Source organism: Pseudophryne corroboree, chromosome 10 (genome assembly GCF_028390025.1).
Source record: "Pseudophryne corroboree isolate aPseCor3 chromosome 10, aPseCor3.hap2, whole genome shotgun sequence".
Taxonomy (NCBI): Eukaryota; Metazoa; Chordata; class Amphibia; order Anura; family Myobatrachidae; genus Pseudophryne; species Pseudophryne corroboree.
In genome coordinates, this window is record NC_086453.1 from 110,080,963 (window position 1) to 110,106,970 (window position 26,008).

General features: G+C 47.6%; 1 protein-coding gene across 1 annotated transcript in view; it reads left to right on the forward strand.

The window, feature by feature from the left end:
- The window catches only part of NTN5 (netrin 5), a 248,179-nt gene that overhangs the window by 54,453 nt on the left and 167,718 nt on the right, over window positions 1-26,008 (forward strand). The gene's annotated exons all lie outside the window — the stretch shown is intronic.

Consider the following 26,008-nt stretch of genomic DNA (forward strand, 5'->3'; position numbering starts at 1 on the left):
GAAATATCATTAAAGGATACTATTCCTCTATTAACCTATGCGTCAAGCCTCATATCCAGAATAAGTGTCGCCATCCCTGCTAATGTAAGATCAGAAGAAGGAAGTGGAATATTATCTAGTTTGGCTGAAAGTTCTAACCAGACTTTCCTTGTGGCCTGCACAATAGAATATTTGTTAATAAAGGGTTTACCCACGTCTGCAGGTTGGAAGCGGTCAAGATCCCGCTGGACGGGATCCCGGTGGTCGAAATACCGACGCCGGAATCCCGACCAGCACAATCCCGACATATACCCCTCTCCAGACAGACCCACGGTTTGACGTCATCCCCGTTAAACCAAGCACTAGTTTGGACGAGAATACTAGCCGCTTGGTATGAGTGTAAATCCGGATGAGCTAAGACTCCTTCATATTTAGGAAGCAACATCATCTCTTTGGCTAATCTCGTTTTTTTGCCGCATCAAACAAATCTAGCAAAACTTGAGTTGAACTTCACTATTAAATGACTAGGAATGGGGATGGGTATAGTTCTGAACAAGTATAGTATCTTAGGCAGTAAGATCATTTTAATCCCTGCGACACGTGATGCATCATCCAATCCGAAGATAATTGTCAGAATTTTCTTAAGAGAGGAGAATAATTAACTAAAATAAGGCCTGACACATTCAGGGTGATCTGGACACCCAAATATTTAAGGTTTCTATCCTGCCAGTCAAACGAGTAGAGTGCCTTCAAAGTATCCAGTAAATTCGGAGTAAAATTTACGGAATGGGCCTCTGTTTTTGTTTCATTCAATTTGTACTAAGATATTGTGGACAATGCATCCAGATCCACATGGAGGTGCTGTAATGACAAAAGTGGGTCTACCAACGTAAGAAAAACATCATCTGCAAATAGACAAACTTTGTAAACACCTCCATACAATTCTGGACCATTAATAGAATCACACTTTCTAATATTTTCTGCTAGAGGTTCTATCGCAAGGGCAAATACAAGGGGAGATAGGGCAACCTTGGTGGGTACCATTGGTAATGTCAAACATCTGCGACAACATCCCATTCACAAACACCCACGCTGAAGGATTAGAGTACAATACTAATATAGGGGTCAGTGATCTACCAGTGAAACCAAATTTACATAAAACCATACCCCCAGTGGAGTCGGTAAAATACCTTTGCGTCCAATGAAAGCAAAAGAAGCAGAGCATCAGATTCAGAGAAGGCATCTAACACATTAATGATCCTTCTAGTATTGTCTGGGGATTGCCTACCCGGTACGAATCCTACTTGATCGTGACGTAGCAGTGATGAAAGTTATGGCTAATTCTGTTGTCGATAAGTTTGGCATATACCATATATACTCGAGTATAAGCCGACTTTTTCAGCACTTTTTTTTTGTGCTGAAAAAGCCCCCTTGGCTTATACTCGAGTCAGTGGGAAAGAGGGACACGGAGGGCACAGCGCGTGCCTTTCCTTTGTCCCTCCAGCGTCTCCGGCGGCAGCGGTGGGTCTATTAAATGAAGTACTTCATTTAACAGACCCGCCGGAGATGCAGGAGGGACACAGGAGAGGCGCGCGCTGTGCCCTCCGTGTCCCTCCTTCACAAGACAGCACGGGAGCGGTGGAGGGTAAGTTATACCTGGCACTGGGGGAGCATATTTGGCACTGGGGGGGCATATGTGGCACTGAGGGGGCATATCTGGCAGTGTGAGGGCATATCTGGCACTGTGGGGGCATATCTGGCAGTATGAGGGCATATCTGGCACTGTGAGGGCATATCTGGCACTGTGGGCGCATATCTGGCACTGTGGGCGCATATCTGGCAGTACGAGGGCTGTGTACGGCTTGAGCTGCATTTCCCACCCTAGGCTTATACTCGAGTCAATAAGTTTTCCCAGGTTTTTGTGGTAAAATTAGGTGCCTCGTCTTATATTCGGGTCGACTTATACTCGAGTATATACAGTATTTTAATATCCGTGTTGAGGAGGGCAATCGGGGGATAGTTAGACATATTTATCAGGTTTTTCCCAGGTTTTGGGAAGGCTATTATCCGAGCTTCCAGCATTTCTGCCGGGTAGTGCCAGATTAAGGTCCACATTGGCCTGGAGTTGAAATTCATGAAGGGCCTTTTGTTGCTGCGCTGTGGGTGTGATTAGCGCCACAGATAATTTTTCCCTGTGTGGGCAGGGGGGTGCAGTGGCATACTACATCACTGCACTTCCTCCCCACACTCCATCACTTCACTATATCACTACTACACAACATCTCCACACTATGGGGCATAGTTATCACAATCATTATGATAATTGAATACATCGCAAGGATGTATCAATTACCGCATACAGGGACAGGGCTTGTCCCTTTATGCAGTATTCAGTTACCACAATTCTTATGGTATTTTTCATGAAAAATACCCAGAGATTTTACAGTGCATGCGCACTGTGGTGAGTGGTGCAGGTGGCGAGAGAGGCAGAAGTACAGGTGGTGCAGTGAGCAGAGCCACAGGTGGGGAGGGAGGCAGAGATACATTTGGAAAGGGTGCAGAATCAAAGGTGGGGAAGGGACACATGTGGCAAGAGGGGCGGACACACAGGTAATGAAGGTGGCAGAGACACAAGTGAAGAAGGAGGCAGAAGCACAGTTATAGAGAAGGCAGAGGCACAGGTAGAGAGGGGGAAGAGACACAGGTTAGAGAAGGGGAAGAGACACAGGTGGTGAGGGGCAGACAGAGGTGGAGGGGGGCAGAGACTCAGGAGGGGAAGTGGTAGAGATACAGGTGGAGAATGGGCAGAGAAGCAGGTGGAGTGGGGGACAGATATACAGGTGGAGAGGCTGGCAGAAGCACACGTGGTGAAGGGGGCAGAGATACAGAAGGAGTGGGGCAGAGACACAGATGGGGAGTGGGTAGAGACAGGTGGGGAGGGGGCAGAGATCCAGGTGGAGATAGGGCAGAAGCACAAGCGAAGAGAGAGGTGGAGGCACAGACGGTAAAAGAAGTAGTGGCACAGGAGTACATAGGTGGGGAGGGGTAAATGACACAGGTAATAAAAAGGTGAAGTGGGACGTATTCTAAGAGGGCAGTGGCATGAATGATGCAGTCTGATATTGGGGGTTATTTAGAGATGGACACAGATCGCCAATTTTAGCGAGGCCACGTCCCGTCGTCAGCAGCAAATTTGTGTTTCTTATAACTATAGGGGGGCACATTTTTTATGTCAATTGGGGAGGGTCGCATCTTTAAATCCTGGACTGGAAGCCAAATTGGCTAGAAACAGCCTTGGTCACAGGTGAAAGGTGGGTGGCGGGGGATAAATTGTAGAATTAAAAATATGTCCTTCTACATCTTTGCCCACTGAATGGTGCTGTACAGCGGGAGGTAGCAGGTAGGAGCTAGCGGCCACAGGAGGCCACAACCATCTTTTGCAGCAACAATGAATAAGGACTCATTTTTAGGTGGTGGGACAGATATAATGAGAGGAGTAATCTGAGACACAGGCACAGGAAGGAGGGAACAGACACACATAAAGATGATACAGACACACTGGTGATTGGGGGATGTGACCGGACGGTCCTGTACGAAAGCCCTCACCACTTTCACGTCCCGTCCCCAGTACACAGAATGGATGTTCAGGTCACACAGGACCTGGCCTCGTAGGGGAATCCTGCTTACCGTCAGTAACCGCCTGTTACTGACACCACCCACTGCGCAGTGGGCAGGTTCTGCGCTGGCAACACCAAACTTCTAACCTGCCGTGGCATCTGGAACCACGGTTCTGCTCTGTATGCGTTGACACGCCACCTTACCACACCTGTGTGGTGCTGACGAATCCCCACTAGTTGCTTGACTAGGCCTCTGCCGGTAGCTGGCGGAAGGCGGAACTTGGAGATGCTGGAAACACCTGGACAGCCGGAAAATGGAGCTAGGTTTCGCCAAGCCCTGCAGGTCACAAGATGATGTGGTCGTCTTGAGACAGATGATGTTTATTTTCTCAAATAGTCTTCAAAAAGACTCTTCCCTATTGATCGGGGCAACAGCAATACAGCAAGATGTTACAGCAGAATGAAAATGGTAGAATACACTTTTCATGGGGCAGCTGCCCTCCTTTTATCCTACTCCAATACACAATACCACAGGGGGTAAGTCCACCCTGTGGTTTACAACCAATCAATGTTTACCCATGGGCTGTGCATGCCTTGGTCACATGCACAGCTACCATTGTTTTCTATGGACAGTGGGAAGTGGTCACTCTCCTTTGACCATCCCATCCTGGAGGATCTGGATCTGCCCCGGTGATGTTCAGTCTGCACTGGGGGAAGTTTTCCCGCTAAAACTTACTTCCAGGAATCTGCCTGGGACCCAGCTCAGCATCTGCAGCCTGAATTCGGGCTCCAGAGCTGGGCAGCCTGGATCCCCGGTCAGGGTTTCCTGCTCACAAAAGGCGATCCCTATGGAGCTCCAGAAAACCACTCAGCTTGTTGGAAAACTGAGTTTTTCCTCTCTCTTTCCATGCTACTTTTAAGTTTGAGGCTAGAGGAGAAAGCATTCCGTTTTTGGGGAGAAGGTCTGGAGGAATCCAACAGCCTGCACAGCCATGGATTCCCCCCTCCTGGGACACAACAACCAGTAAGTGCATTTTACCTTAAAATACATTAGATACACTTCACCTACATTTTTGTTTAAATATATACTGAGCCTGTGCCCTGCACCGGCTCCACATACCCAGGCACTGCACTGCCTCACATACAATATATATTTACTCATTTAAATCCATTGTTTTTACTGTGCCCAGCGCTCAGCGCTGGGATCCCTTAGCCCTGCAGCCTGGCTGCTAGGGCTCTCCCAGTGCTGGAGGTATGGGGGCTAGATCCCCCTGTCCCACAGCCTGCCGGGACACTGCCTACCACTGGAGTCCAGGGAGCTGGCTCTCCCTGTCCCCTCAGTGCGGCGCTACTTATTGGCCTCGACGCAGCGTGCGGCGCACCCCCTGGTCTGGTGACCCCTGGTGCTCTCCTGGAGCCGGCAGCCCAGGACGCTCATCCTGGCCACCGTGGCTCTCTGTCTTGAGCGATGAGGTGCCAAGAGTATAGCTCCCGGTCCCCAGCATCCTGTGCCCTACACATGCTTCTGCTGCTAGGGAGCTGGCTAGCCCGGTCTCCCGTGAGCGGCGCACCCCCCAGCAGCACAGCAGCCCCAGATGCAGCGCCCCGGCTGCCGCAGCTGGCAACACCTCCGTGGCGCTAAGGCGCCCCCAGCGGCGGCACACACAGAGTGCTGCAGTGGGAGCTGATCTCCTGGCTGCAGCAGATCTACTCTCCCCCGGCGCGCACACACAGCTCAGCGCGCCGGGGGCTGCATTAAAAATATATTGAAAAACATTTTTAAATACATGGCGCCTAGCGCCCATAACATTTTAAATATGGTGCAAAGCGCCAGTGTCCATTTAAAAGTGTTGCCAAGCGCTTATTGTACTCTGTAATGGCGCCTACACTTAAGGATTAACCCCTTCAGTGCCGCGGCCACTATTACACATGTGGCTGGGGGTCTCTCCTCCCACAGGGGGAAAGGAACATGGAGACATAAACAGTGCAGGATGGGGGGGGGATGAAACATACAGACGTGACTGGGGTGTGGGTTGGTCTAGAGACATACACAATAGTGACGGTAAGGCTGGAGACATACACACTGGTGACGTTGGGCTGGAAACATACACACTGGTGACGGTGGGCTGGAGACATACACACTGGTGACGGTGGGCTGGAGACATACACACTGGTGATGGCGGGGCTGGAGACATGCACACTGGTGATGGCGGGGCTGGAGACATGCACACTGGTGATGGCGGGGCTGGAGACATACACACTGGTGATGGCGGGGCTGGAGACATGCACACTGGTGATGCTGGGGCTGGAGACATGCACACTGGTGATGGCGGGGCTGGAGACATGCACACTGGTGATGGCGGGGCTGGAGACATGCACACTGGTGATGCTGGGGCTGGAGACATTCACACTGGGGACAGGGAGACATACACACTGGGGGTTGGAGACATACACACTGGTGACGGTGGGCTGGAGACATACACGCAGGTGACGGTGGGGCTGTAGACATACACACATACACACTGGTGACGGTGGGGCTGGAGACATTCACACTGGAGACAGGGAGACATACACACTGGTGATGGTGGGCTGGAGACATACACACTGGTGACGGTGGTCTGGAGACATACACACTGGTGATAGCGGGGCTGGAGACATACACACTGGTGACAGCGGGGCTGGAGGCATAAATACTGGTGACGCTGGGGCTGGAGACATACACACTGCTGACGACGGGACTGGAGACATACACACTGGTGACGACGGGGCTGGAGACATATACACTGGTGACGCTGGGGCTGGAGACATTCACACTGGAGACAGGGAGACATACACACTGGTGACGGTGGGCTGGAGACATACTCACTGGTGATAGCGGGGCTGGAGATATATACACTGGTGACGCTGGGGCTGGAGACATTCACACTGAGGACAGGGAAACATACACTGGGGGAAACAGACAGATCTACAGTGTGAAGGAAAAGGAGCAGGGGAGAGGTGCTCAGACAGAAACTGAACACAGAGGGGAGAAGGAGCACAGGTCAGGAGTAATGAGTCTTCCTCTTACCAGCGTACCTGTGATGAGGTCCGACTCCTTAATAGAGAGAATCCTCTTCATTCTCAACTGTTCTGTGGGCGGGGCTAAAGGTCAGACATGTGCACAATACATTACTGTGCCAGAGCCCGCCTCCATCTCCCTCTCAGCGTATGTGACTGGCCATTTGGAGGCAGCAAAGTGGCTCCTTCCGATGGTGATCCTTCCCGGGTGCCGCCACTGCAGCCCTATTGTGTGCCTATTTCTGACAGAGGCACAGTAATTGTACATTTTAAAAAATCTGCTTCCCCTCTTGTCCGGCTGCGACACTGCGGTGCCCGGCTGGTGGTGGCAGGAAAAATGTTTTCCTGTCAACACTAGGGGGGTCATTCCGAGTTGTTCGCTCTGTAAATTTTTTCGCATCGCAGCGATTTTCCGCTTAGTGCGCATGCGCAATGTCCGCACTGCGACTGCGCCAAGTAAATTTGCTATGCAGTTAGGTATTTTGCTCACGGTTTTTTCTTCGGTCTGGTGATCGTAATGTGATTGACAGGAAGTGGGTGTTTCTGGGCGGAAACAGGCCGTTTTATGGGTGTGTGCGAAAAAACGCTACCGTTTCTGGGAAAAACGCGGGAGTGGCTGAAGAAACGGAAGAGTGTCTGGGCGAACGCTGGGTGTGTTTGTGACGTCAAACCAGGAACGACAAGCACTGAACTGATCGCAGATGCCGAGTAAGTCTGGAGCTACTCAGAAACTGCTAAGAGGTGTGTGGTCGCAATTTTGAGAATCTTTCGTTCGCAATTTTAAGAAGCTAAGATTCACTCCCAGTAGGCGGCGGCTTAGCATGTGTAAAGCTGCGAAAAGCAGCTTGCGAGCGAACAACTCGGAATGAGGGCCTAGATGCACTGCAGAGGATGCTGTGGGCCTATTTTCAATGGGGGGCCTGGAGCTGCAGCTCCATCCGCACCATTGTTAATCTTGCCATGCTGCCGGGAACTTGCCACTGTTGGAAGCATAATTAAACACAGATGCCAAAGAGGGAATATGGGAATCTTTAAAGCTTTTATAAAATTTGTTGGTATACCCTATTACCCACAGTATCTGGGCCCAGAGCTTTATCTAGGGGTAGAATTCACCTGGTTTAATTAGAGATGTGCGGCGGGCACTTTTCGTGTTTTGGTTTTGGTTCTGGTTCCATGCTCGTGTTTTGGATCTGGATTGGTTTTGCCAAAACCACCCTTTCGTGTTTTGGTTTTGGATCTGGATGATTTTTGAAAAAAACATAAAAATAGCTAAAATCACAGAATTCAGGGGTTATTTTGATCGTTACGGTATTATCAATAACATTAATTTCCACTCATTTCCAGTCTATTCTGAACACCTCACACCTCACAATATTGTTTTTAGGCCAAAAGGCCCCATAGAACACATGACGCAAAGAAGAAAAAGAGGAGAAATTAGATAGCTGGATGGTTAACCTAAGCGACACAAGTGTGCGGCACAAACACCTGGCCCATCCAGGAGGGGCACTGCAATGGCAGACAGGATGTCACTTAAAAACACTAGGCCCCAAACAACACATCATGCAAAGAAGAAAAAGAGGTGCAATGAGGTAGCTGTATGACTAAGCTAAGCGACACAGGTGTGCGGCACAAACAACATGGGACATATTGGAATTTGCCCAGATGTAATACACTGTTATGTTCACTGTACCCAGTACTCAAGGAACAGGGTGGACAAGCTCCGAGTACAGGAACGTAATGCTGTAGTTAGGATAAAGTTCAGCAGTTACCCCTAAGAAGCCCTGACTCCGTTGTCTCACCCTCGTGGTCAGTCTACGCCTGCGAGACTATGTTTGCTTGGGCCCGCGGCAGCCGCGTTTGAAGGGCGAATTAAGTCTGCCCAACTCAGATGCCCCCCGGTCTTAGTTGGAGACAAGGCGTAAACGGAGATGGGACGATAACAAGGGGAACCTCTAACTAAAACCTGAAACAGAGTTAGGGGCAACTCCAGAACTCTAACAAAAGTATGTGCGGCTCAGCCACCAAGACAAACAACAACAAAAGGCAATGCTGCCTACACGACACCGTCGTATACCAGCGAGGACAGCCAGAGCGGAGACCTCCGCAGAAAACACCAAAGGAAAATAATGGACAAATATGGCCAAGCCGCTACTCACAACACCAGAGCTAATACAGGCAGGTGAACGGGAACCCTGAGGCCACAGACACAGGCTCACAGGATTGGAAAGCTGGAAGGATTCCAACAACAGGCTTCCGGACACCAGGACTCAGGACTACAGGATCAAAGGTTGACAGAATCACTGGGTTTCAGGACAGGAACGCTCCAGGGCAGGAAGCAGCTCACAAGAAGCTCCAGACTCCGACAGAACCGAGTACACAGGATTACAGTATCAGACATTGACAGATGCAATACTGGACAAGACACTAATCAGGAACATCCAGGTATAACAACAAATGTCTATCACCAGCTCAGAACTGCAGAGCTAGATGGGTAGTAAGGGAACACGCCCCAATCAGGATGGCTGGAGGCCAGGCACACTGTAATGGCCTAGTACCTGCAGGTGAGAGTAACACAGACAAGAGCCAGATTGCAGTACAGAGACTCACCACATAATGATCAGCTATCAGACAGGTGAGGCTAAACACATAGAAACAGGCTGCAAGTACACCGACTCACCACCGGCGGCCAACAAGAGTCTTCTAAACAAATAGAATGGAAATCCTGGCATGCAAACAGAACTATAATACATGAAATTAATAAACAGAATGCAAACTGGAATGAACCACTGCTTGTGGTTCATAACATACATGCACAATTTTGGTGGCACAGGAGAGCGTACACCTAAACCACACACAAACACACACACACACACACACACACACACACACACACACACGGCAAAGCCTGTAAAATTTATATGGATAATAATAACCCTTTTATTTGGAGCTATTATAAAAATATGCAGCACAGGCGAGCGTACCCATACACCACACAGGGCAAACCCTGTCAAAATTATTTAAATAATATAAGTAATGTATGTAACCCTTTTATTTGGAGTAAATAATATACAGCACAGGACACCACCACTGGACTGATGCAGCACAAGACAGCACCATTGGACTGGACTTATATGGCAGTACCCCTGGACTTATACGGCAGTACCCCTGGAGTTGCACGGCAGTGTCAGACAGGATGGCACTTTAAACACCTAGTTCCCACACAGCACACGATGCAAAGTAGAAAAGCGGTGCAAGATGGAATTGTCCTTGGGCCCTCCCACCCACCCACCCTTATGTTGTATAAACAGGACATGCACACTTTAACAAACCCATCATTTCAGCGACAGGGTCTGCCGCACGACTGTGGCTGAAATGATTGGTTTGTTTGGGCCCCCAACAAAAAAGAAGCAATCAATCTCTCCTTACACAAACTAGCTCTACAGAGGCAAAATGTCGACCTCATCCTCATCCTCTGATTCCTCAACCCTTTCACTGTGTACATCCTCCTCACATAGTATTAATTCAACACCACTGGAATCCACCATCACAGGTCCCTGTGTACTTTCTGGAGGCAACTGCTGGTAAAAGTCTTCCTGGAAGAATTTATAATTCATGTTGATGAACATCATCTTCTCCACATTTTGTGGAAGTAACCTCCTATGCTGATTGCTGACAAGGTTACCGGCTGCACTAAACACTCTTTCGGAGTACACACTGGAGGGGGGGGGGGGGGGGGGCAACTTAAGTAAAATAAAGCCAGTATGTGCAAGGGCATCTAAATTGCCTCTTTTTCCTGCCAGTATAGATACGGACTGTCTGACATGCCTACTTGGATGCTGTCACTCATATAATCCTCCACCATTCTTTCAATGGTGACAGAATCATATGCAGTGAAAGTAGACATGTCAGTAATCATTGGCAGGTCCTTCAGTACGGACCAGATGTCAGCACTCGCTCTTGACTGCCCTGCATCACCGCCAGCAGGTGGGCTAGGAAATCTTATCCTTTTCCTTACAGCCCCAGTTGCAGAAGAAAATGAAGGAGGAGCTGTTGACGGGCCACGTTCCGCTTGAGTTGACAATTTTCTCACCAGCATGTCTTTGAACCTCTGCAGACTTGTGTCTACCAGAAACAGAGATACAACGTAGGCTTTAAACCTAGGATCGAGCACGGTGGCCAAAATGTAGTGCTCTGATTTCAACAGATTGACCACCCGTGAATCCTGGTTAAGCGAATTAAGGGCTCCATCCACAAGTCCCACATGCCTAGCGGAATCGCTCCGTTTTAGCTCCTCCTTCAGTGTCTCCAGCTTCTTCTGCAAAAGCCTGATGAGGGGAATGACCTGACTCAGGCTGGCAGTGTCTGAACTGACTTCACGTGTGGCAAGTTCAAAGGGTTGCAGAACCTTGCACAACGTTGAAATCATTCTCCACTGCGCTTGAGTCAGGCGCATTCCCCCTCCTTTGCCTCTATTGTAGGTGGATGTATAGGCTTGAATGCCCTTTTGCTGCTCCTCCATCCTCTGAATCATATAGAGTGTTGAATTCCACCTCGTTACCACCTCTTGCTTCAGGTGATGGCAGGGCAGGTTCAGGAGTGTTTGCTGGTGCTCCAGTCTTCGGCGCGCGGTGGCTGGATGCCGAAAGTGGCCCGCAATTTTACAGGCCACCGACAGCATCTCCTGCATGCCTCTGTAATTTTTCAAAAAATTCTGCACCACCAAATGTGCAAAACATGGGACGTGCTGGAATTTGCCAAGATGTAATGCACGCACAATATTGGTGGCGTTGTCCGATATCACAAATCCCCAGGAGAGTCTAATTGGGGTGACCCATTGTGCGATGATGTCCCTAAGTTTCCGTAAGAGGTTGTCAGCAGTGTACCTCTTACGGAAAGCAGTGATACATAGCGTAGCCTGCCTTGGAACGAGTTGGCGTTTGCAAGATGCTGCTACTGGTGCCGCTGCTGTTGTTTCTGTGGGAGGCCATACATCTACCCAGTGGGCTGTCACAGTCATATAGTCCTTAGTCTGCCCTGTTCCACTTGTCCACATGTCCGTGGTTAAGTGGATAGTGGGTACAACTGCATTTTTTAGGACACTGAGAACACTTTTTCTGACGTCTGTGTACATTCTCGGTATCGCCTGCCTAGGGAAGTGGAACCTAGATGGGATTTGGTACCGGGGGGACACTACCTCCATCAATTCTCTAAGTCCCACTGAACTAATGGTGGATACCGGACGCATGTCTAACACCAACATAGCTGTCAAGGCCTCAGTTATCCGCTTTGCAACAGGATGACTGCTGTCATATTTCATCTTCCTCACAAAGGACTGTTAGATAGTCAATTGTTTACTGGAAGTAGTACAAGTGGTCTTCCGACTTACCCTCTGGGATGATGATCGACTCCCAGCAGCAACAACAGCAGCGGCAGCAACTGCAACAGTAGGCGTACCACTCAAGGATCCTCCGGAGGAATCCCGGTTAGGAGAAGACTCCTCAGTCTTTCCAGTGACATGGCTTACAGGACTACTGACGTTCCTGACTGAGGAGGAAGTTGACACTGAGGGAGTTGGTGGTATGGCTTGCAGGAGCTTGGGTACAAGAGGAAGAAGGGATTTAGGTGTCAGTGGACTGCTTACGCTCTTACCCAAAGTTTCTCAAATTGACACTGACTTCTGATGAATGTGCAGCAGGTGAGGTATAAGGGAGGATATTCCTAGGAGGTTAACGTCCTTACCCCTACTTATTACAGATTGACAGATGCAATACATGGCTTGACACCTGTTGTCCGGATTTGTGGAGAAACAATTCCACACCGTAGAGGTCGCTTTTTTGGTATTTTGAACCTGGTATCACAATGAGCATATTCATCCCACGGACAACAGGTGTCTCCCCCGGTGCCTGATTTAAACAAACCACATCACCATCAGAATCCTCATCGTCAACTTCCTCCTCAGCGCCAGCAACACCCATATCCTCATCCTAGTGTACTTCAGCAGTGACATCTTCAATTTGAATATCAGAAACTGGACTGTGGGTGCTCCTTCCAGCACTTGCAGGGGGCGTGCAAATGGTGGAAGGAGCCACCTCTTCCCGTCCAGTGTTGGGAAGGTCAGGTACCGCAACCACCGACACACTTGGACACTCCTTGGGGATTTGTGATACCATCTTAGAACGCACAGTTCTTTTCTGTGCTTTATCCTGAATAACTCTTACCACTTTTCTAGCGGGAGGATGAGGGCTTCCATCGTTATGTGAAGCTGAACCACTAGTCATGAACATAGGCCAGGGCCTTAGCCGTTCCATGCTGTGTCGTAAATGGCATATTGGCAAGTTTACGTTTCTCATCAGACCATTTACATTTATTTTTTGGAGTCTTTTTACTGAACTTTGGCTTTTTGGATTTTTGCCCTCTACTATCACATTGGACATCTGCCTTGGCAGACGACGTTGATGGCATTTCGTCTGTGTCATGACTAGTGGCAGCAGCTTCAGCACTAGGAGGAAGTGGTTCTTGATCTTTCCCTATTTTATCCTCCATATTTTTGTTCTACATTATTTTTCTGGATTTATATAACTATGCGGTACAGGAAAGCGTACCTCTACACCACACAGGGCAAACCCTGTGAAAATTATTTGGATTAAATATTATTAACCCCTTTATTTGGAGTAAATAATATACAGCACAGGACAGCACCACTGAACTTATATGGCAGCACCACTGGACTGGATTTATATGGCAGTACCACTGGAATTATACGGCAGGATCACTGGAATTATACGGCAGTATCACTGGAGTTACACGGCAGTACCACTGGACTTATATGGCAGTATCACTGGACTGGATTTATACGGCAGTACCACTGGACTTATACGGCAGTACCACTGGACTTATATGGCAGTACTACTGGACTGGATTTATACGGCAGTATCACTGTATTTATACGCCAGTACCACTGGAATTATACGGCAGGATCACTGGAATTATACGGCAGTATCACTGAAATTATACGGCAGTACCACTAGATTTATACTGCAGTACCACTGGTCTGGATTTATACGGCAGTATCCCTGGCCTTATACGTCAGTACTTCTGGAATTATAAAGCAGTATCAATGGAATTATATGGCAGTATCACTGGAATTATACGGCAGTACCACTGGACTGGATTTATACAGCAGTATCACTGGATTTATACGCCAGTACTACTGGAATTATACAGCAGTATCACTGGAATTATACGGCAGTACCACTAGACTTATACGGCAGTACCAATGAACTTATATGGCAGTATCACTGGACTGGATTTATACGCCATTACCACTGGATTTATACTGCAGAACCACTGGACATATATACTACAGTATCCCTGGAATTATATTACAGTACCACTGGACATTTATGGCAGTATCACTGGATTTATACGGCAGTACCACTGGATTTATACGCCAGTACCACTGGATTTATATGGCATGACCACTGGACATATACGGCAGTTTCACTGGAATTTTATGGCAGTACCAGTGGACATATATATGGCAGTATCACTGGACTGGATTTATACGCCAGTACCGCTGGAATTATACAACAGTACCACTGCAATTATAGGGCAGTATCACTGGAATTATACGGCAGTACCACTGGACATACATGGCAGTATCACTGGACTGGATATGTATACCAGTACCACTGGAATTATACGCCAGTACCACTGGAATAATACAGCAGTATCACTGGACATATACAGCAGTATCACTGGACTGGATTAATACGCCAGTACCACTGGAATTATACGCCAGTACCACTTGAATTATTCAGCAGTCTCACTGGATTTATACGGCAGTACCGCTGGAAATATATACGGCAGTATCACTGGACATATACGGCAATATCACTGGACTGGATTTATACGCCAGTACCACTGGAATTATATGCCAGTACCACTGGAATTATACTCTAGTATCACTGGATTTATACGGCAGTACCACTGGACATTTACGGCAGTATCACTTGACATATACAGCAGTATCACAGGACATATACGGCAGTACCACTGGACATATACAGCAGCACAGGGACACCACCACTGGACTGATACAGGATTACGGAGCACCACTGCAATGAACTGGAGTTATACAGCAGCACTAGAGATATGGCAGCAGAGGACACCGCCACTGTTACTGAACTGATGCAACACAAGACACTACCACTGTACATATGCAGGACAACACAGCACCACTGCAATGTACTGGACTTATATAGCAGCACTGGACATATGGCAGCAGAGGACACCACCACTGTGACTGGACTGATGCAGCACAATACACCACCACTGAACTGATGCAGCACAACACAGCACCAGTGGACTGGACTTATATAGCAGCACTGGACATATGGCAGCGGAGGACACCACCACTGTGACTGGACTGATACAGCACAAGACACCACCTCTGGACTGATGCAGCACAAGACACTACCACTGAACTGATGCAGGACACTGAGCATGTAGACACGTCCTCTCTCTACAATCTCCAATACAGGAGTGAAAATGGCGGCAACACGCGGCTCCTTATATGGAATCCAAACCCCGCGAGAATCCGACAGCGGGATGATGACATTTTGCCTTGTTCTGGTTTCCGAGTAAGGCGGGAAAACCAGAGCCTTACTCAGATCCGGGCTTAGGTAGTGAAGTTCGGGGGGCAGGTTCGGTTCCCAGGGAACTGAACCCGCTCATCTCTAGTTTTAATCAGCCATAGAACCTATGGAATTCATAATTCCCGAGAGTCCTGGTTTAAAGGGATATTATGGTAAACCTAAAAAAAATAAAAATAAATATACATACAGTATATCTATATCAATATCTATCTATTTATCTATCTATCTATCTATCTATCTATCTATCTATCTATCTATCTATCAGCTTACCATACTATCCCTTTAAACTGGAACACTCATAAAATACACAGGTTTTGTGGCTGGGTGACTTCAAGCCTGCATTTCACATGGTTCTAATCAGCAACAGAACCTGTGTAATCCATGAGCGTCCCATTTTAAAGGGATGGTATAGTAAGTCTACACTACATCCCTTTAATTCTGGACACATATTAATTACACAGGTTCTGTGGCTGGATGACTTCAAGACTCCATTTCACCTGGTTTTAATCAGCCACAGAACCTGTGTAATTAATATTTGTCCAGAATTAAAGGGATGAGGTGGTAACCCTATCACACGCACGCACGCACACACACACACACACACACACACACACACACACACACACACACACACACACACACACACACACACACACACACACATATATACAGAGATATATATAATTTATATACTGTATGTATTAGAGATGAGCGCCGGAAATTTTTCGGGTTTTGTGTTTTGGTTTTGGGTTCGGTTCCGCGGCCGTGTTTTGGGTTCGACCGCGTTTTGGCAAAACCTCACCGAATTTTTTTTGTCGGATTCGGGTGTGTTTTGGATTCGGGTGTTTTTTTCAAAAAACCCTAAAAAACAGCTTAAATCATAGAATTTGGGGGTCATTTTTATCCCAAAGTATTATTAACCTCAAAAACCATAATTTCCACTCATTTTCAGTCTATTCTGAATACCTCACACCTCACAATATTATTTTTAGTCCTAAAATTTGCACCGAGGTCGCTGTGTGAGTAAGATAAGCGACCCTAGTGGCCGACACAAACACCGGGCCCATCTAGGAGTGGCACTGCAGTGTCACGCAGGATGTCCCTTCCAAAAAACCCTCCCCAAACAGCACATGACGCAAAGAAAAAAAGAGGCGCAATGAGGTAGCTGTGTAAATAAGATAAGCGACCCTAGTGGCCGACACAAACACCGGGCCCATCTAGGAGTGGCACTGCAGTGTCACGCAGGATGTCCCTTCCAAAAAACCCTCCCCAAACAGCACATGACGCAAAGAAAAAAAGAGGCGCAATGAGGTAGCTGACTGTGTGAGTAAGATAAGCGACTCTAGTGGCCGACACAAACACCGGGCCCATCTAGGAGTGGCACTGCAGTGTCACGCAGGATGTCCCTTCCAAAAAACCCTCCCCAAACAGCACATGACGCAAAGAAAAAAAGAGGCGCAATGAGGTAGCTGACTGTGTGAGTAAGATAAGCGACCCTAGTGGCCGACACAAACACCGGGCCCATCTAGGAGTGGCACTGCAGTGTCACGCAGGATGGCCCTTCCAAAAAACCCTCCCCAAACAGCACATGACGCAAAGAAAAATAAAAGAAAAAAGAGGTGCAAGATGGAATTGTCCTTGGGCCCTCCCACCCACCCTTATGTTGTATAAACAAAACAGGACATGCACACTTTAACCAACCCATCATTTCAGTGACAGGGTCTGCCACACGACTGTGACTGATATGACGGGTTGGTTTGGACCCCCCCCAAAAAAGAAGCAATTAATCTCTCCTTGCACAAACTGGCTCTACAGAGGCAAGATGTCCACCTCATCATCATCCTCCGATATATCACCGTGTACATCCCCCTCCTCACAGATTATCAATTCGTCCCCACTGGAATCCACCATCTCAGCTCCCTGTGTACTTTGTGGAGGCAATTGCTGCTGGTCAATGTCTCCGCGGAGGAATTGATTATAATTCATTTTAATGAACATCATCTTCTCCACATTTTCTGGATGTAACCTCGTACGCCGATTGCTGACAAGGTGAGCGGCGGCACTAAACACTCTTTCGGAGTACACACTTGTGGGAGGGCAACTTAGGTAGAATAAAGCCAGTTTGTGCAAGGGCCTCCAAATTGCCTCTTTTTCCTGCCAGTATAAGTACGGACTGTGTGACGTGCCTACTTGGATGCGGTCACTCATATAATCCTCCACCATTCTTTCAATGTTGAGAGAATCATATGCAGTGACAGTAGACGACATGTCCGTAATCGTTGTCAGGTCCTTCAGTCCGGACCAGATGTCAGCATCAGCAGTCGCTCCAGACTGCCCTGCATCACCGCCAGCGGGTGGGCTCGGAATTCTGAGCCTTTTCCTCGCGCCCCCAGTTGCGGGAGAATGTGAAGGAGGAGATGTTGACAGGTCGCGTTCCGCTTGACTTGACAATTTTCTCACCAGCAGGTCTTTCAACCGCAGCAGACTTGTGTGTGCCGGAAAGAGAGATCCAAGGTAGGCTTTAAATCTAGGATCGAGCATGGTGGCCAAAATGTAGTGCTCTGATTTCAACAGATTGACCACCCGTGAATCCTTGTTAAGCGAATTAAGGGCTCCATCCACAAGTCCCACATGCCTAGCGGAATCGCTCCGTGTTAGCTCCTCCTTCAATGTCTCCAGCTTCTTCTGCAAAAGCCTGATAAGGGGAATGACCTGACTCAGGCTGGCAGTGTCTGAACTGACTTCACGTGTGGCAAGTTCAAAGGGCATCAGAACCTTGCACAACGTTGAAATCATTCTCCACTGCGCTTGAGACAGGTGCATTCCACCTCCTATATCGTGCTCAATTGTATAGGCTTGAATGGCCTTTTGCTGCTCCTCCAACCTCTGAAGCATATAGAGGGTTGAATTCCACCTCGTTACCACTTCTTGCTTCAGATGATGGCAGGGCAGGTTCAGTAGTTTTTGGTGGTGCTCCAGTCTTCTGTACGTGGTGCCTGTACGCCGAAAGTGTCCCGCAATTCTTCTGGCCACCGACAGCATCTCTTGCACGCCCCTGTCGTTTTTTAAAAAATTCTGCACCACCAAATTCAAGGTATGTGCAAAACATGGGACGTGCTGGAATTTGCCCATATTTAATGCACACACAATATTGCTGGCGTTGTCCGATGCCACAAATCCACAGGAGAGTCCAATTGGGGTAAGCCATTCCGCGATGATCTTCCTCAGTTGCCGTAAGAGGTTTTCAGCTGTGTGCGTATTCTGGAAACCGGTGATACAAAGCGTAGCCTGCCTAGGAAAGAGTTGCCGTTTGCGAGATGCTGCTACTGGTGCCGCCGCTGCTGTTCTTGCGGCGGGAGTCCATACATCTACCCAGTGGGCTGTCACAGTCATATAGTCCTGACCCTGCCCTGCTCCACTTGTCCACATGTCCGTGGTTAAGTGGACATTGGGTACAGCGGCATTTTTTAGGACACTGGTGACTCTTTTTCTGAGGTCTGTGTACATTTTCGGTATCGCCTGCCTAGAGAAATGGAACCTAGATGGTATTTGGTACCGGGGACACAGTACCTCCAACAAGTCTCTAGTTGGCTCTGCAGTAATGATGGATACCGGAACCACGTTTCTCACCACCCAGGATGCCAAGGCCTCAGTTATCCGCTTTGCAGTAGGATGACTGCTGTGATATTTCATCTTCCTCGCAAAGGACTGTTGGACAGTCAATTGCTTGGTGGAAGTAGTAAAAGTGGTCTTACGACTTCCCCTCTGGGATGACCATCGACTCCCAGCAGCAACAACAGCAGCGCCAGCAGCAGTAGGCGTTACACGCAAGGATGCATCGGAGGAATCCCAGGCAGGAGAGGAATCGTCAGAATTGCCAGTGACATGGCCTGCAGGACTATTGGCATTCCTGGGGAAGGAGGAAATTGACACTGAGGGAGTTGGTGGGGTGGTTTGCGTGAGCTTGGTTACAAGAGGAAGGTATTTACTGGTCAGTGGACTGCTTCCGCTATCACCCAAAGTTTTTGAACTTGTCACTGACTTATTATGAATGCGCTGCAGGTGACGTATAAGGGAGGATGTTCCGAGGTGGTTAACGTCCTTACCCCTACTTATTACAGCTTGACAAAGGCAACACACGGCTTGACACCTGTTGTCCGCATTTCTGGTGAAATACTTCCACACCGAAGAGCTGATTTTTTTGGTATTTTCACCAGGCATGTCAGTGGCCATATTCCTCCCACGGACAACAGGTGTCTCCCCGGGTGCCTGACTTAAACAAACCACCTCACCATCAGAATCCTCCTGGTCAATTTTCTCCCCAGCGCCAGCAACACCCATATCCTCCTCATCCTGGTGTACTTCAACACTGACATCTTCAATCTGACTATCAGGAACTGGACTGCGGGTGCTCCTTCCAGCACTTGCAGGGGGCGTGCAAATGGTGGAAGGCGCATGCTCTTCACGTCCAGTGTTGGGAAGGTCAGGCATCGCAACCGACACAATTGGAGTCGGACTCTCCTTGTGGATTTGGGATTTCGAAGAACGCACAGTTCTTTGCGGTGCTACTGCTTTTGCCAGCTTGAGTCTTTTCATTTTTCTAGCGAGAGGCTGAGTGCTTCCATCCTCATGTGAAGCTGAACCACTAGCCATGAACATAGGCCAGGGCCTCAGCCGTTCCTTGCCACTCCGTGTGGTAAATGGCATATTGGCAAGTTTACGCTTCTCCTCCGACAATTTTATTTTAGGTTTTGGAGTCCTTTTTTTACTGATATTTGGTGTTTTGGATTTGACATGCTCTGTACTATGACATTGGGCATCGGCCTTGGCAGACGACGTTGCTGGCATTTCATTGTCTCGGCCATGACTAGTGGCAGCAGCTTCAGCACGAGGTGGAAGTGGATCTTGATCTTTCCCTAATTTTGGAACCTCAACATTTTTGTTCTCCATATTTTAATAGGCACAACTAAAAGGCACCTCAGGTAAACAATGGAGATGGATGGATACTAGTATACAATTATGGATGGACTGCCGAGTGCCGACACAGAGGTAGCTACAGCCGTGGACTACCGTACTGTACTGTGTCTGCTGCTAATATAGACTGGTTGATAAAGAGATGTAGTATGTATGTATGTATAAAGAAGAAAGAAAAAAAAAACCACAGGTAGGTGGTATACAATTATGGACGGACTGACGAGTGCCGACACAGAGGTAGCTACAGCCGTGGACTACCGTACTGTGTCTGCTGCTAATATAGACTGGTTGATAAAGAGATGTAGTATGTATGTATAAAGAAGAAGAAAAAAAAACCACGGGTAGGTGGTATACAATTATGGACGGACTGCCGAGTGCCGACACAGAGGTAGCTACAGCCGTGGACTACCGTACTGTACTGTGTCTGCTGCTAATATAGACTGGATGATAATGAGATGTAGTATGTATAAAGAAGAAAAAAAAAACCACGGGTAGGTGGTATACAATTATGGATGGACTGCCGAGTGCCGACACAGAGGTAGCTACAGCCGTGGACTACCGTACTGTACTGTGTCTGCTGCTAATATAGACTGGTTGATAATGAGATGTAGTATGTATGTATAAAGATGAAAGAAAAAAAAACCACGGGTAGGTGGTATACAATTATGGACGGACTGCCGAGTGCCGACACAGAGGTAGCTACAGCCGTGGACTACCGTACTGTACTGTGTCTGCTGCTAATATAGACTGGATGATAATGAGATGTAGTATGTATAAAGAAGAAAGAAAAAAAAACCACGGGTAGGTGGTATACAATTATGGATGGACTGCCGAGTGCCGACACAGAGGTAGCTACAGCCGTGGACTACCGTACTGTACTGTGTCTGCTGCTAATATAGACTGGATGATAATGAGATGTAGTATGTATAAAGAAGAAAGAAAAAAAAACCACGGGTAGGTGGTATACAATTATGGATGGACTGCCGAGTGCCGACACAGAGGTAGCTACAGCCGTGGACTACCGTACTGTACTGTGTCTGCTGCTAATATAGACTGGATGATAATGAGATGTAGTATGTATGTATAAAGATGAAAGAAAAAAAAACCATGGGTAGGTGGTATACAATTATGGATGGACTGCCGAGTGCCGACACAGAGGTAGCTACAGCCGTGGACTACCGTACTGTACTGTGTCTGCTGCTAATATAGACTGGATGATAATGAGATGTAGTATGTATAAAGAAGAAAGAAAAAAAAACCACGGGTAGGTGGTATACAATTATGGATGGACTGCCGAGTGCCGACACAGAGGTAGCTACAGCCGTGGACTACCGTACTGTACTGTGTCTGCTGCTAATATAGACTGGTTGATAATGAGATGTAGTATGTATGTATAAAGAAGAAAGAAAAAAAAAACCACGGGTAGGTGGTATACAATTATGGATGGACTGCCGAGTGCCGACACAGAGGTAGCTACAGCCGTGGACTACCGTACTGTACTGTGTCTGCTGCTAATATAGACTGGATGATAATGAGATGTAGTATGTATAAAGAAGAAAAAAAAAACCACGGGTAGGTGGTATACAATTATGGATGGACTGCCGAGTGCCGACACAGAGGTAGCTACAGCCGTGGACTACCGTACTGTACTGTGTCTGCTGCTAATATAGACTGGATGATAATGAGATGTAGTATGTATAAAGAAGAAAGAAAAAAAAAACCACGGGTAGGTGGTAAACAATTATGGATGGACTGCCGAGTGCCGACACAGAGGTAGCTACAGCCGTGAACTACCGTACTGTGTCTGCTGCGACTGGATGATAAATAATGATATAAAAAATATATATATATCACTACTGCAGCCGGACAGGTATATATTATATAATGACGGACCTGCTGGACACTGTCTGTCAGCAGAATGAGTTTTTTATAGAATAAAAAAACACCACACAAGTCACACGACGAGTGTTTAACTTTTTCAGGCAATCACAATATAGTATACTATACTGGTGGTCAGTGTGGTCAGGTCACTGGTCAGTCACACTGGCAGTGGCACTCCTGCAGCAAAAGTGTGCACTGTTTAATTTTAATAATATGTACTCCTGGCTCCTGCTATAACCTATAACTGCTCCCCAGTCTCCCCCACAATTAAGCTGTGTGAGCACAGTCAGATATTATACATAGATGATGCAGCACACTGGGCTGAGCACAGATATGGTATGTGACTGAGTCACTGTGTATCGTTTTTTTCAGGCAGAGAACGGATTATATTAAATAAAACTGCACTGGTGGTCACTGGTCAGTGGTCAGTCACTAGTAAACTCTGCACTCTCTAGTACTCCTAAGCTCCAGTAAATCAAGTGTCTCTGTCTCAATCTCACTCTCTCTCTTCTAATCTTAATGGAGAGGACGCCAGCCACGTCCTCTCCCTATCAATCTCAATGCACGTGTGAAAATGGCGGCGACGCGCGGCTCCTTATATAGAATCCGAGTCTCGCGATAGAATCCGAGCCTCGCGAGAATCCGACAGCGTCATGATGACGTTCGGGCGCGCTCGGGTTAACCGAGCAAGGCGGGAAGATCCGAGTCGCTCGGATCCGTGTAAAAAAAGCTGAAGTTCGGGCGGGTTCGGATTCCGAGGAACCGAACCCGCTCATCTCTAGTATGTATGTATATATATATATTTATATATATATATATATATATGTATATATATATATATATATATATATATATATACATACAATATATACACAACAGGTTGGCTGGCATGATAGATTTCTGCTTTTCTTTCACCTACTCAAATTGTAGATTACCCATGAGGATTGAAACATCTGTCCTGAATTAACAGATAACCAGTAAATTAGTTCAACTTGTGGGGCTAGGAAAGACCTTGCTGAGACCAACTGCTCGCGGCACTGCAGGAAAGCTAAACACTGACCGCAAATTCTTGCTATATTTCCAGTGCTGTGGCTTTCACTTTTGAAATGTACAAAACAGGAGGCACAGTGCCAGATACGAAAAAAACAACAGCCACCTATTCAGTCCAAGAGCGGTAATCAAAAAAGTATGGTTCTAAAATCTTTCTAGAAGAGCAAAACTAAGGGGTCAATCCAATAAGGTGCGAATTGGGTGCAAAGTGTGACGGTTTCTCTGCGTTTACATTTTGTAATCCAATTACAAGCTCGCACTGAGCCGGGTGCCTTCTCTGCGCTCAGCTTCTGCCACAACCCATCTTCTGCTGCCATCAGCCCAAGGAGAGGAGACTGACTTCTGCTGGCGGAGGACGGAACTAGTCAGCGCAGCAGCTGGCTGGGAGGATGTGAGCAGGGAGTGACCGTGCAGCACAGACCGTAGGGGGGCGCAGTGCTTCAACCAAGAACAATGCCCGGAGGTTGGGGGGATCATTCCGGCCAGCCTGGCAGCAGTAACAACAGAGTTAACCGCTCTCTTCTCTTGCAGGCTCCGGGCGTGCTTGGCACTGGGCTCATCACCTGGAAGTGGGCGTGGCTTTGAGTATGTTAGTGGGGGCGAATGCCCTCATCACCCCCCATTGGATCCGCCACTGTATCAGGGGTACAGAGGCCCTTGATGAGGATTTGCTAATGTGCTTACATGCTCAGCTTGAGCCTACCCAGTTGAGGCGACCGTGGGGAGGGACAGCAGAGGAGCCCTGCGCACGTGATAAGGAGAATGACTCTGACAGCAGCACATCCCTGCCTTACTGACAGCAGCACATCACTGCCTCACTGATAGCAGCACATCCCTGTCTCACTGACAGCGGCACATACTTACCACATTGACAGCAGCACATCACTGCCTCACTGACAGCAGCACATCCCTGCCTCACTGACAACACGTCCCTACCGCACTGACAGCAGCACATCCCTGCCTCCCTGACAGCAGCACATCACTGCCTCACTGACAGCAGCACATCCCTGCCTCACTGACAACACATCCCTACCGCACTGACAGCAGCACATCCCTGCCTCCCTGACAGCAGCACATCCCTGCCTCACTGACAGCAGACCATTCCTGCCTCACTGCCAGCAGCACATCACTGCCTCACTGACAGCAGCACATCCCTGTCTCACTGCCAGCAGCCCATCCCTGCCTCATTGACAGCGCCACATACCTGCCTCACTGCCAGCAGCCCATTCCTGCCTCACTGCAACTTGCCATTTGTTATTGATTCATAGTACACGGGTATTGAGAGAGCGCTTGATGAAAATATCCTTCAAAGTGTGCATCAAATTACATGGGACATCACACTACAGATTCATGGCTAATTGAATTCAGAGCTGTATAATAATATGTACATTCATCCAAAATATGCCACACATAATAACAACATATTACTGATTGTTGGTATTAGAGTATAGGAGAGGAATTCATTTGCCAGCGACTTGTTCATCCGACCGAATTCCCGTGACACTCGCCGCACTTAACGGCAGTTGGGTCTCATTTGAACGTGTTTGCTATCCCATAGCATGTGAATCAGGTTGCCATTTCCTGCATTTAAATGCCATGGCAACAGCAATTCATCCCCTCACCCACAATTGAATTCCCTCCTATACGTGCTTATGGTATTTGATGGTCTGCTAGGTTTACCTGTAAACATATCCTATAACAAGTTCCGTGAATCAGTTCTGATCATGATTCATAAACAAGGCATGTGTTTTTCACATGCCTATGTTAAGAGCCCTTTTTAGTGGACCTGACTATGTAATATCAGCAGGACTGCCAACATTTAAACATTTAAATTTCCAGGCTTTAGTTTCAAATAAACATTTACTCAATGGAGAAGGGACATCATGCACCTCACCTAAACATACACAGCCATCAGAGGTGATCCAAATGGAATCCTTCTCAATACTCATGCTTTAAATGTTGCACAGTACACTGTAGCATATGGAATTAAAATAAATATACTACAGAACAAGATAAGCAACAATGCCACTCTCAGGAAGAGTGACACATACAATATTTCAGAGTCAAATTCTTAAAACATGGACAAATCCGATGCAGCTCGTACAGTAACTATGTACAGTGTAACGGTGCATTAGAAAGCATCGACAAGTTGCGTGTAATAATTAGAGATGAGCAGGTTGGATTTAATGCCAGAATTAACGCCAGTTCGGTTTTATCTGGATTTTTTCTATTGGCTATCCAAAACACGTGACATCCGTGAGCCAATAAGGTGACCTTTTCAGAACCGAGTAAATCCGAGTAAAACCGAGTAAAACTGAACCCACTCATCTCTAGTAATAATTTCAGTTTTATTTCATGTTGTACCATAGTAAAATCTGTACTTTGAAAACAGTAGATTATAATTGCTTGCACTAAAGGTGGGCACACACTAGGCGATGTGCTCTACGAGCGACGTCACCTAGTGTTTCCATTCTTGGGCCGGGGCGGTTGGCGGCAGGGCATACACACTGAGCAATATGACGACCATATAGCTCAGTGACGTCACGCTGCGGCCGGATCAGGCAGGCAGCTCTTGGACGACAGTCCAAATTGAACTGCCTGCACGGCCGACAGCAGGTTAATTAATGCATCGCTCATCAACTGTGGCATACACACTTGCCGAGAAAGTAAATGATGTCGCTCAGGAAGGGAGAAAATGAGCAACGTCATTTACTTTCAAGTGTGTATGCACCTTTATTGTGGCTGATTTTATGCAGAACTATCATTTTTCTTAAGTTCTAAGTTATAAATATA